A 13,929-nucleotide genomic window follows, 5' to 3' on the forward strand; every position below is an offset into this window, starting at 1 on the left:
TACAAAGAAAAGTCAATGTTCTACGAACCACATCTACATCTCAGAAAATTGGGGGAAACAACTTTAAGGATACACAATTTATTCAAGTGCATTTACAAAGAAATTGAGAATTTGTGAGGGAATGTCATGGTCCATTCAGTATCAGATTCTATGAACAAAATAACAGATTAACAAATTTTTGATGAGTCATCTTAGATCCAACCACCCATTTGTAAATCCTACAGTGATTTTGTGTAATCAACCTAGTACTGAATTCGTGTTCCTTCTTGATCATAGCTAATTTCATACACATATGTGAAAGTTCTCTTTCATTTCTTCTCATTTCTTAGGACCATAAAGTATTTAACCGGGTACCTAAATTATGTGCAAGGCACTGTGATATGGCTAGAGATTAACAAAAAAAAATTACAAAGCTCTACTGGCCCCTCAAGAAGTTTCTCTGACATAAAAAGATACACTAATAGTACGGACAGCTTTGAGAGTTCAGAATGAGGCCTGATTAAAGTGTATTATTAGAGAAATTGGAAAATGTCTCTCAGATGGTGTGGGATTTGATCTGGGCCAAGATAGAAAGGTAGGACTTCAGTTCATTTTTAAAGAGTTTTAGATTATTTAATGGAATGGCAATGATGAGCTTGGTCATAGAAAGATTACCATGGAGAAAGACATTGAAGAGTCTAATATTAATTCTTTTTTTTTCTTATAGATAAACTTATGTGTTTTTAGTTGTTTTTTTGAAGATTTTATTTATTTATTTGACAGAGAGATAGAGAGAGCACAAGTAGGCAGAGTGGCAGGCAGAGGGAGAGGGAGAAGCAGGCTCCCGCCGAGCAGGGAGCCCGATGCGGGGCTCGATCCCAGGACCCTGGGATCATGACCCAAGCCGAAGGCAGACACTCAACTGACTGAGCCACCCGGGTGCCCCTCTAATATTAATTCTTAAGACAAGATAAATAATCCCCTCTGTGTGTCTCATTTTTTTTTTTTTGAGTACGATTATCTTTGAAATTCTGTTAGTTCATACATTGTGCAGATAGAATACCTGAAATTGGTCTAACTTCCACGTTTGATGGTTGCATACAGTTCAAGCCTATGGCTATATAGCTATGGTGACTCGTGACCAAACAGCTTTAGTTACTGATTTAGTTATGGTTTTAATTCCCTGCTCATTATGCTAACAGCAACTACAGCATCCATGCAGAGACCCATATTTGACCAAGAGAGTGATGATTTTTGTCTCAGTTTGACTTTCCCTGGTACTTTTACAGGGAGAAGTTTCACAGGATGACAAGTACTCTCATTTTTTGCTCAACACAGAATAAAGAACACTTTGGCGAAAGGAGTTCATAATTTTGTGCCAAGTTTAAACTGAGCACCTAAGTAACATAAATAATCACAAACAGTACATTGTGTGTGTGTGTACACAATTAGAAAATCGTAGCTTGAACTTAATCTTAACTAAAACCAAGATTCTTACCCAGTCTGACTCCTAAGCTAATGTTCTTTTCCACTGTCTCACAGTCCCTCTAAAAGTCGGTTTTTGTTTTTTTAAACAAGTAACACTTTAACAAATAAATTAGGTTGGTTTATAAATTACAAGAAATTATCTTCATTAGTATTCGTGAGAAAAAAATTATGTTACCCAAAGACATTATTAGTTTTATATTATTGGTGGAAAAGGGAAACAAGTAAATACATTTATATTTGAGCACATTTACTTTGCTATAATACCCCCACGACAGGAGTGTGAATCTCGTATCTGGGTTAAGCTGATGACTATCACTACGCAGCAAGACAAGAGCTTGTGAGAGACCCTGTGCTTTTGCTTTCTTATTTCCCAATTGTTAAAATATGTTTAAATCATTTACATAAAAATTTTAATAAAAAAGAAAGTTGAAGGAATATCCTTGAGATAGAAATTAAAACTATGGTGCGATTTGTATCTCTAGACACCAGTGATAATAGGATTTTTGCTCCTGATACAGGGATAATGAAATTCCTGTGTACTTGGAATAGCTCGAGGTTTATTTTCCTCCTCTCAACTCAGGCTTAATAATATCTTGACTTCTTAGAAAGAAAATGCCATTAAGTTAGTGCATATTCTTACCGTCTGTGACCTCTGGATCAATCCCACTCTATTATGACTAAGACATAAATCAAACATTTCAATTTGGTTTTTAGACTGGCAAGCACTGATGTAATATAATTCTTTTTAGAAAGATAGAAATAATTCGAGAAAATGTCAAGGTGCTGCTTTAAAATGCCACCGTGTCATGTTTTTCTTTCAATCCTAATTTCCATTGGTGTGAAAAATGGATGGCAAAGAGAGGGAGGCAGCATCAGTAATCAACATCAGATCACTGACAATGTGATGACCATGTGGGCCAGGCTTAGGCAAGGGCAAGGATGGAGCACACGAGGCTGCCAGCCTGCTCTCGGGCCACCAGCATGGTTCTCTGCAAAGGCAGGCAGAAGACAAATGGCTAAACATCGCTAAGTGGAGGTGTCAAGCATGGTAGACAGGTACAGCGAAGAAGCGAAAATCTCTTCTGCCATCTATGGGTCAGATAAAATTTCACTGCCTTCACTCTTACATGCTGTTCTCCTGTGAGCAGAGACTTCATTCCTTTGGGGTCAGGACCGATTTTGTTAGAGGCTCCCTGCAGTTGACAACACACTGCCTTTTTCTGAGGAAACAACCAGAGGGAGCCCAGAGGGAGCCGAGCAAAAAAAGGAGAGACTGAGCTCAAGATCCCCCAAGACCTTGGTAGCTCTTGGGGGCACCTGCCTGTGCCTGTCTCTCAGCGATTCCCGGAGACAAAGTATGTTGCTGAACATACTTTGATCTAAGAACAGAGTCATCTTAAAATACACTATTGTAATGGTTGCTAAACATATGATAGAAATTCTTCTTTCATTTTCTACTGCAGTAAAATATTAAAAAAAATTTTTTTAAAGATTTTATTTATTTATTTGACAGAGAGAGACAGTGAGAGAGGGAACACAAGAAGGGGGAGTGGGAGAGGGAGAAGCAGGCTTCCCCCCAAGTAGGGAGCCCGATGCGGGGCTCGATCCTAGGACCCAGGGATCATGACATGAGCCGAAGGCTGACGCTTAACGACTGAGCCACCCAGGCGCCCCTGCAGTAAAATATTTTTAAATAAAACCCCTGCCCAATCTATTAAAACTCACATCTGTGGAATTTTGAAACATTCTAGCAGAAAGTATTCTAGTACAAGTGATTTGTTTTGGCTAAATTTGATCTCTTCAATAAATGAGCAGGGATTGACACAGACAAATGATTTCAATTTCAGTAGTTTACATGTCATTTTTTCTTTTCGAATTAATTTCGTTTTAGAAATGTAATGCTATTCAACATATTTGCTAGTAAGACCAGTAAAGAGATATGTGTAATGAGGTTTACTGGAGTAGCCTGCTTCTTCCCTTGGTCTCTCCCTGCCTCTGTGTTTGAGGGCCAATTTCAGATTTCACCCAGGGAGCTCCCAAGAGGGTTGAGAACCACTATAGGAGAACTATAACTTTAATTCTGATATTCGGTATTAACAATTCTGCTTTGATTACTCATACCCTTTTTTCCTCCAAATAAAGTATCTAAAGAAATTTAACTTTCAGCATTAATGTGTTGTTTTTTTTTTTTTTAGCTTGGAATCATTAATCTTATCTTGTTAAAATTATATTCATTAAATGCACTAAAATATATTATATGCAAGTAAATAAACAACCATAAAGGTTTTTAAAAAGAATCTGGGTCATTAAAAATTAAAGATGCCTTGGGGGGCGGAGTAAGATGGCGGAGGAGTAGGAGACCTGGATTTCGTCTCCTCTCAGGAATTCAGCTGGATAGGGATCAAACCATTCTGAACACCTACAAACTCAACAGGAGATCGAAGAAAAGAAGAGCAACAACTCTCTCATCAGAAAAGCGACCACTTTCTGGAAGGTAGGACGTGTGGAGAAGTGAATCTGAGGCGATATTCGGGAGGATAGACGGCGGGGGAGGGGCCTCCGTCGGCCGCTTCTGGCAAGTGATAGAGCCGCGGAGCACAAAATCGGAACTTTTAAAAGTCTGCTCCGCCGAGGGACGTCACTCCGGTGGCTAAGCGGGGGGTGGAACCCTCCGGGACAGTGTGGTCTCAGGACCCTCGGGGTCACAGAAAGACTGGGGGTGCCTGAGTGCGGCAGAGCTCCCAGGTATCGGAGCAGGGAAGCCGGCTGCAGAGGAGGAGCCCAGGCACGGGCTTTCAGCTCGGGGTTGCCATAAACCGTGATCCGCGGCACAGTCGGGCCCCTGCTCCTCCAGCAGGGACCCAACAAGCAGCAGATCCGGGGAGACTCACCTTCCTCCCCCGGGAGGAGCCGCGCGGGAACACACTGCGGGGATCTGCTGGGTTTGGAGACTCCAGCTGGGGTCGGGTGCCAGAGATAGAGGCGCGCGGTCACAGGCTGGGTGAGCACGGAGTGCGGCCGGAGACCGGGGAGATGGGAGTGACTGACGGCTTTTCTCTGGGGGCTCATTGAGGAGCGGGGCCCCGAGTTCTCGGCTCCTCCAGAGCGGAGATTGGGAGGCCGCCATTTTCACTCTCCACCTCCAAAGCTGTACGGAAAGCTCGCAGGGAAAAAAAGCCCCAGAGAGCAAACCCGAGCAGATTACTTAGCCGGGAGGGGGCAAGGGCGGGGCAATTCCGCCTCCGGCAAAGACATCTGGAAACCACGGCAACAGGCCCCTCCCCAGAAGATCAGCGAGAACAGCCAGCCAAGACCAAGGTTACCAATCAATGAGAACGGCAGAACTCCAGCGCTAGGGGACTACTGCACATAGAATTCACGGCTTTTTTACCATGATTCTTTAGTCTTTTAAAGTTAATTTTTTTAACTGTCTTTTTGTCTTATTATTTCTTTTTGAATTTTTCTTTTTCCCTTTTTCAACCAACATCTTATCAATCCCTTTTTTAAAAAAAAAAACATTTTTATTTTTCATTTTTAGAGTCATATTCTATCCCTTCATAGTAGTTACCCATATTTTTGGCTTATATATATAAGTTGTTCTCTCTTTAAAATTTTGAGATAGTTTCTTCTAACAGATTAAAATATACCCTAAATCTCTACTATATGGTGCTTTCTATTCCCCTGCCTGATCACATCCTCTCCCTTTTTTTTTTCTCTTTTTCTTTTTTTAAATCCTCTTCTTTCTTTTTCCAAACAACTTCTTATCAATTCCTTTTATAACATTTTTTATAATTTCCATTTTTACAGTCATATTCCATCCCTTCATCATATCAACCCTTATTTTTGTACATATATAAGTTTTTCTTTCTTTAAAATTTTTGGAGGCACTTTCTTCTAAAAGACCAAAATACACCCCAAATCTAGTGTGTGGCACTGATCTATATACCATATAGATCATATTTGATCACATTCTGGTTTTCCTTTTGTTGTTGTTGTTTTGTTTCGTTTGTTTTTGTTTTTATCTTTTTTTTTTTTTCTTTTTTCTCTCTTTCCCTTTCTTATCCCACTGCTTCAGGTCTTTTCTGATTTGTTTAGAGTATATTTTCTGGGGACGTGGTTACTCTGCTACCATTTTGTTCTCTCATTAATCTATTCTCCTCTGCACAAAATGACGAGACGGAAAAAATCACCTCAACAAAAAGAACAAGAGGTAGTACCGACTGCCAGGGACCTACTCAATACGGACATTAGTATGATGTCAGATTTAGAGTTCAGAATCATCACTTTAAAGATACTAGCTGGGCTTGAAAAAAATATGGAAGTTATTAGAGAAACCCTTTCTGGAGAAGTAAAAGAGCTAAAATCCAACCAAGTAGAAATCAAAAAGGCTATTAATGAGGTGCAATCAAAAATGGGGGCGCTAACTGCTAGAATAAATGAGGCAAAAGAGAGAATCAGTAATATAGAAGATGAAATGATGGAAAATAAAGAAGCTGAGAAAAAGAGAGATAAACAACTACTGGATCACGAGGGCAGAATTCGAGAGATAAGCGATACCATGAGACAAAACAACATTAGAATAATTGGGATCCCAGAAGAAGAAGAAAGAGAGAGAGGGCCAGAAGGTATAATGGAGCAAATTATAGCAGAGAACTTCCCTAATTTGGGGAAAGAAACAGGCATCAAAATCCAGGAAGCACAGAGAAACCCTCTCAAAATCAATAAAAATAGGTCAACTCCCCGACATCTAATAGTAAAACTTACGAGTCTCATAGACAAAGAGAAAATCCTGAAAGCAGCTCAGGAGAAGAGATCTGTAACCTACAATGGTAGAAACATTAGATTGGCAACAGACCTATCCACAGAGACCTGGCCGGCCAGAAAGGACTGGCAGGATATATTCAGAGCACTAAATGAGAAAAATATGCAGCAATACTCTATCCAGCTAGGCTGTCATTGAAAATTGAAGGAGAGATGAAAAGCTTCCAGGACAAACAAAAACTAAAGGAATTTGCAAACACAAAACCAGCCTTACAGGAAATCTTGAAAGGGGTCCTCTAAGCAAAGAGAGACCCTAAAAGCAACATAGACCAGAAAGGAACACAGACAATATACAATAACAGTCACCTTACAGGCAATATAATGGCACTAAATTCCTATCTTTCAATAGTTACCCTGAATGTAAATGGGCTAAATGCCCCAATCAAAAGACACAGGCTAACAGACTGGATTAAAAAACAAGATCCATCGATATGCTGTCTGCAAGAGACTCATTTTAGAACCAAAGACACCCCCAGATTGAAAGTGAGGGGGTGGAAAACCATTTACCATGCTAATGGACACCAAAAGAAAGCTGGGGTGGCAATCCTTATATCAGACAAAGTAGATTTTAAACCAAAGACTGTAATAAGAGATGAGGAAGGACACTATATCCTACTTAAAGGATCTATCCAACAAGAAGATCTAACAATTGTAAATATCTATGCCCCTATCATGGGAGCAGCCAATTATATAAGGCAATTAATAACAAAAGCAAAGAAACACATCAAAAACAATACAATAATAGTGGGGGACTTTAACATCCCTCTCACTGAAATGGACAGATCGTCTAAGCAAAAGATCAACAAGGAAATAAAGACTTTAAATGACACACTGGACCAAATGGACTTCACAGACATATTCAGAACATTCCACCCCAAAGCAACGGAATACACATTCTTCTCTAGTGCCCATGGAACATTCTCCAGAATAGATCACATCCTAGGTCACAAATCAGGTCTCAATGAGTACCAAAAGATTGGGATCCTTCCCTGCCTATTTTCAGACCACAATGCTTTGAAACTAGAACTCAATCACAAGAGGAAAGTCGGAAAGAACTCAAATACATGGAGGCTAAGAAGCATCCTACTGAAGAATGAATGGGTCAACCAGGAAATTAAAGAAGAATTAAAAAAATACATGGAAGCCAATGAAAATGAAAACACAACTGTTCAAAATCTTTGGGATGCAGCAAAGGCAGTCCTAAGAGGAAAGTATATAGCAATACAAGCCTTTCTCAAGAAACAAGAAAGGTCTCAAGTACACAACCTAACCCTACACCTAAGGAGCTGGAGAAAGAACAGCAAATAAAGCCTAAACCCAGCAGGAGAAGAGAAATCATAAAGATCAGAGCAGAAATCAATGAAATAGAAACTAAAAAACAGTAGAACAGATCAACGAAACTAGGAGCTGGTTCTTTGAAAGAATTAACAAGATTGATAAACCCCTGGCCAGACTTATCAAAAAGAGAAGAGAAATGACCCAAATCAACAAAATCATGAATGAAAGAGGAGAGATCACAACCAACACCAAAGAAATACAAACAATTATAAGAACATATTATGAGCAACTCTATGCAAGCAAATTAGATAACCTGGAAGAGATGGATGCATTCCTAGAGATGTATCAACTACCAAAACTGAACCAGGATGAAATAAAAAACCTGAACAGACCTATAACCACTAAGGAAATTGAAGCAGTCATCCAAAATCTCCCAAAAAACAAAAGCCCAGGGCCAGATGGCTTCCCAGGGGAATTCTACCAAACCTTTCAAGAAGAATTAACACCTATTCTTCTGAAACTGTTCCAAAAAATAGAAACGGAAGGAAAACTGCCAAACTCATTTTATGAGGCCAGCATTACCTTGATCCCAAAACCAGACAAAGACCCCATCAAAAAGGAGAATTACAGACCAATATCCCTGATGAACATGGATGCAAAAATTCTCACCAAAATACTAGCCAATAGGATCCAACAGTATATTAAAAGGATTATTCACCATGACCAAGTGGGATTTATCCCTGGGCTGCAAGGTTGGTTCAACATCCGCAAATCAATCAATGTGATACAATACATTAACAAAAGAAAGAACAAGAATCATATGATCCTCTCAATAGATGCAGAAAAAGCTTTTCACAAAGTACAGCATCCTTTCTTGATCAAAACACTTCAGAGTATAGGGATTGGGGTACATACCTCAATATCATAAAAGCCATCTATGAAAAACCTACAGCAAATATTATTCTCAATGGGGAAAAACTGAGAGCTTTCCCCCTAAGGTCAGGAACGCGGCAGGGATGTCCACTATCACCACTGCTATTCAACATAGTATTGGAAGTCCTAGCCACAGCAATCAGACAACAAAAAGAAATCAAAGGCATCCAAATTGGCAAAGAAGAAGTCAAACTCTCACTCTTTGCAGATGATATGATACTTTATGTGGAAAACCCAAAAGACTCCCCCCCAAAACTGCTAGAACTCATACAGGAATTCAGTAAAGTGGCAGGATATAAAATCAATGCACAGAAGTCAGTGGCTTTCCTATACACCAACAACAAGACAGAAGAAAGAGAAATTAAGGAGTCCATCCCATTTACAATTGCACCCAGAACCATAAGATACCTAGGAATAAATCTAACCAAAGAGACAAAGGATCTGTACTCAGAAAACTATAAAATACTCATGAAAGAAATTGAGGAAGACACAAAGAAATGGAAAAACGTTCCATGCTCATGGATTGGAAGAACAAATATTGTGAAGATGTCAATGCTACCTAGAGCAATCTACACATTCAATGCAATCCCCATCAAAATACCATCCACTTTTTTCAAAGAAATGGAACAAATCATCCTAAAATTTGTATGGAACCAGAAAAGACCCCACATAGCCAGAGGAATATTGAAAAAGAAAAGCAAAGCCGGCGGCATCACAATTCCAGACTTCAAGCTCTATTACAAAGCTGTCATCATCAAGACGGCATGGTACTGGCACAAAAACAGACACATAGATCAGTGGAACAGAATAGAGAGCCCAGAAATGGACCCTCAACTCTATGGTCAACTCATCTTTGACAAAGCAGGAAAGAATGTCCAATGGAAAAAAGACAGTCTCTTCAACAAATGGTGTTGGGAAAATTGGATAGCCACATGCAGAAGAATGAAACTGGACCATTTCCTTACACCACACACAAAAATAGACTCCAAATGGTTGAAAGACCTCAATATGAGACAGGAGTCCATCAACATCCTAAAGGAGAACACAGGCAGCAACCTCTTTGACCTCAGCCGAAGCAACTTCTTCCTAGAAACATCGCCAAAGGCAAGGGAAGCAAGGGCAAAAATGAACTATTGGGACTTCATCAAGATAAAAAGCTTTTGCAAAGCAAAGGAAACAGTCAACAAAACCAAAAGACAACCGACAGAATGGGAGAAGATATTTGCAAATGACATATCAGATAAAGGGCTAGTATCCAAAATCTATAAAGAACTCATCAAACTCAACACCCAAAGAACAAAGAATCCAATCAAGAAATGGGCAGAAGACATGAACAGACATTTTCCCAAAGAAGACATCCAAATGGCCAACAGACACATGAAAAAGTGCTCAATATCGCTCAGCATCAGGGAAATCTAAATCAAAATCTCAATGAGATACCACCTCACACCAGTCAGAATGCCTAAAATTAACAAGTCAGGAAATGACAGATGTTGGTGGGGATGCGGAGAAAGGGGAACCCTCCTACACTGTTGTTGGGAATGCAAGCTGGTGCAGCCACTCTGGAAAACACTATGGAGATTCGTCAAAAAGTTGAAAATAGAGGTACCATATGATCCAGCAATTGCACTACTGGGTATTTACCCCAAAGATACAAAAGTAGGGATCCGAAGGGGTACGTGCACCCCAATGTTTATAGCAGCAATGTCCACAATAGCCAAACTGTGGAAAGAGCCAAGATGTCCATCGACAGATGACTGGATAAAGAAGATGTGGTATATATATACAATGGAATATTATGCAGCCATCAAAAGGAATGAGATCTTGCCATTTGCAACGATGTGGATGGAACTGGAGGGTATTATGTTGAGTGAAATAAGTCAAAAAGAGAAAGACATGTATCATGTGATCTCACTGATATGAGGAATTCTTAATCGCAGGAATCAAACTGAGGGTTGTTGGAGTGGGGGGTGGGGTGGGAGGGATGGGGTGACTGGGTGATAGACACTGGGGAGGGTATGTGCTCTGGTAAGCGCTGTGAATTGTGCAAGACTGTTGAATCTCAGATCTGTACCTCTGAAACAAATAATGCAATATATGTTAAGAAAAAAAAAAAAAAAGAAGAAGAAGAAGAAGGTAGCGGGAGGGGAAGAATGAAGCGGGGGAAATCGGAGGGGTAGACGAACCATGAGAGACGATGGACTCTGAAAAACCAACAGGGTTCTAGAGGGGAGGGGGGTGGGAGGATGGGTTAGCCTGGTGGTGGGTACTGAGGAGGGCACATTCTGCATGGAGCACTGGGTGTTATGCACAAACAATGAATCATGGAACACTTCATCTAAAACTAATGATGTAATGTATGGGGATTAACATAAGAATAAAAAAAAATTAAAGATGCCTTGTTTTAACATATTTACTGATAAGACTCATGGATATCATTTTATAACCATGAACACTAGAACTAAAACTAATATTGTATTTTAGTTTTATAGAAGGAACTATAAAAAGGGAAAAAGGGAATTAGCCACTTTACTGCACTGATTTCTTTTAATGTCCACTTTCCTGACTAATGGATTTAGCTATTATGATGACCAACACAGAATATTCTAGAACCTTTATGTTTGGCATTAGTTATTATGATTTCCTAAATATGACTTTATATTCAACAGATGTCATACATAGAAATTATGTAAAATTCTGTTACATGAAGTTGCAGTTCTAAGAGTGGAGTTACCCTGGTGAGCTACTCAAGATCTGGGGTCTCTGGAACCCATCCATGCCAGGCAAATCAAAGCTGTCTAAGGCTTGGTTTCATTGCATTCAGATTAGTTCTCTTGTTGACATTTAACCTCTGTTTGAAGTCTCCATCTTTTTTGGCATCCTTATGTTTTCCTTTTGTGATTTTTTACTTGTTTTCCCCTGTAATTTGATCTTGGCATTTTAAGATATGTTACTGGTGATTGGCTTTACTGTTTTCTATAGTAAAATATTAAAGTATGATGAGGTGACAAGTGCACTGAAATGATAGTATGTGGAAGTTAATAAACCTGACATTACTCTATGTTGGGGATCTAAGCAGAGAAAGTCTTCTAAACTCTGCTAACTTGGCAAATTAAGGTTTTCAGTCTACCCTAATGACTGTTAGGTGATAGATAGGTTATTATAATTTAGGTAGAGAGTTATATACTAGCTGTTAAATGTTCAAAATTCTAGCTCCCTGCAAATGTTGAGAGCCCTATCTGACTTTATCATCTCAGTACCAAAGCTCTTGAAATCTTCCTTTATAGTCATGTTGCTTCCTTGGCATGTATGCATTCAAGAAAGAATACCGGTTTATATATGAATAAAATAAAAACGAAACTAAATTCTTCTATAGAGAGAGATCTTTCAAACTCAGAAAAAATTAGAGCATAAATTAATTTACAACGTCCAGCCTTATAAAGCATGGGACATTCCCAAAGCAAGGGAACAAGCTCACACACATATGAGAATTACATCATTTATATCATCTCACTTTGAGAAGAATGACCCAAAGTCCACCCATCATCTTTTGATCAAATGTTGGCACTTTCGGCAAAATAATCTTTTTGTGGGTCTTCCCTTTTGATCCATGAATATAAGTGTATGTTCATCTAGTTTTGTTGAAAGGGGCACTAAAGCACCTTGAATTAACAACAGGTCCCTAATGTGGAAGGAGACACCATGCATGCTGACTCTATCTCACTAGAAAGCGCAGGCTCTGGACAGGGGCAGCAATGGCAGGAAAACATTTTCTGGTCTCTGTGAGTAGCTATCCTAAGTTGAAGTGGACTCAGCTGCTGGCACAATTTAGTTTAATGCAATTGAAATTTATAATATCCCACACTTGTTTTCAGTGCTATACAAGATAAGAGCACAAAATATACTATCACTTCCCATTCACATAGTTTATAAAGTTAATTCATATACACTTCTAACATAATGCCCATCTGCATTCATTCAAGATATATTTACCAAGTGCCAAACATGTGCCAAGATGACCAGGTGACTGATAGAACTCATGGTCCCTGATGTCAAGGGACTTTTAAATTTGGCCATCCTCCGCACCTGCAGGGCCCTGGGATGGCTTCTTTCTCCCGGGCAATTCTAAGGGTCTTTTTCCTAGTCAATTTCTCTCTACATTCTGCATAACTGAGGGGCACACTGCGGGTGGGTGCAGGTCCTTTAGTCAGGAGGCATCCCTGAGAGATCCCATAGTTTATAATTTGAGGACTTCAATCTCAGTTCACGCTCCAAAAAATATTAAAATAAATTTAGAGATAAAATGAAGGTGATATACAGCACATGCATACCATATGCTGTGCTAGCTAAGTAAAGATGTCCAAGGGAACTAAATACTATGGTGATGCTGTAAAAATATGGTTTTTGTAAATTTTAAAGAAGAAATCACAACTTATATTTGGCTAATTTAAACATATTATGTATTTATAGTATTTAAATATAACTTATAAGTGTTTATATTAAATATATATTAAATATATTAACACATTTTAAGCTATATTTTGATTGGATTGGTATTTTACCTCTTTGAGTACAGAAAAATGTAAATACTTACTTATGTCAGCAAAATAAATAATGCGCCTAGTGGCTATAGAACAACGGCAGGAAAGAAATCCTTGCATAGAAAGTGAAGGAGGCTCATCAAAGGAAGCCATGTCAGACTGATTGCTACAACTATGGTTCTGGATATAGCACATGCCTGTATCACACCTTCAAGATGCATGTAAGGAACAGACTGACCTACCTGTGATGTCCACTGCAGTATTTTTCTCACTATGACTATCTAGCAAAATTAAGACATTTTCATGTTAAATGAATATTTTTTCAAAAAGTATACAAAATATTATCAAAGCATATAAAGTTACCCAGCTATCTCGAAAACATGAGGATGTTAAAAATAGACTATGAATTCCTTAGGACTACTAGTGTTTTATCTGCTCAAATCTTTTGTTAAATGTCGAGTGGACATGAATTTATTGTATATTAAAATGAAATTTTTAAAAGGATGAGGAAGTAGCACCTAGATGGTTAGTATTTACGGACTAATGAGATTAGAAAACATGATTTATAGAATTTTACATAATAATGGATTAAATAATCATTGCACACTTTTGACTCAGTCAGCCATGAACTCAAGAGTGATACAATTTTCCCACACGTAGAGGGAGTGAATAACATAAAAAATTGCAATAGAAAATAAAAAAACCCAACACCCTATAGTTCATAGTGAAATTAAGAAAGAGTAAATGTATAAATACTTTGCTACTGAGAATTCTGATCTGGACAGAAAACAAACATTAATTCCATTAAAAGAGGCTTCCACCAATACAATATGGATGAAGTGATATAACAAACAGAACAAGAACATGCTTACCAGGAAAGGAAGCTACT

General features: G+C 38.8%; 1 protein-coding gene across 5 annotated transcripts in view; it reads right to left on the reverse strand.

Moving 5' to 3' along the window:
- The window catches only part of SGCG (sarcoglycan gamma), a 135,071-nt gene that overhangs the window by 67,676 nt on the left and 53,466 nt on the right, over positions 1–13,929 (reverse strand). The gene's annotated exons all lie outside the window — the stretch shown is intronic.

Source organism: Mirounga angustirostris, unplaced genomic scaffold (genome assembly GCF_029215605.1).
Source record: "Mirounga angustirostris isolate CCGP_5_RB_7025 unplaced genomic scaffold, mMirAng1.0.hap1 SCAF_3, whole genome shotgun sequence".
Taxonomy (NCBI): domain Eukaryota; kingdom Metazoa; phylum Chordata; class Mammalia; order Carnivora; family Phocidae; genus Mirounga; species Mirounga angustirostris.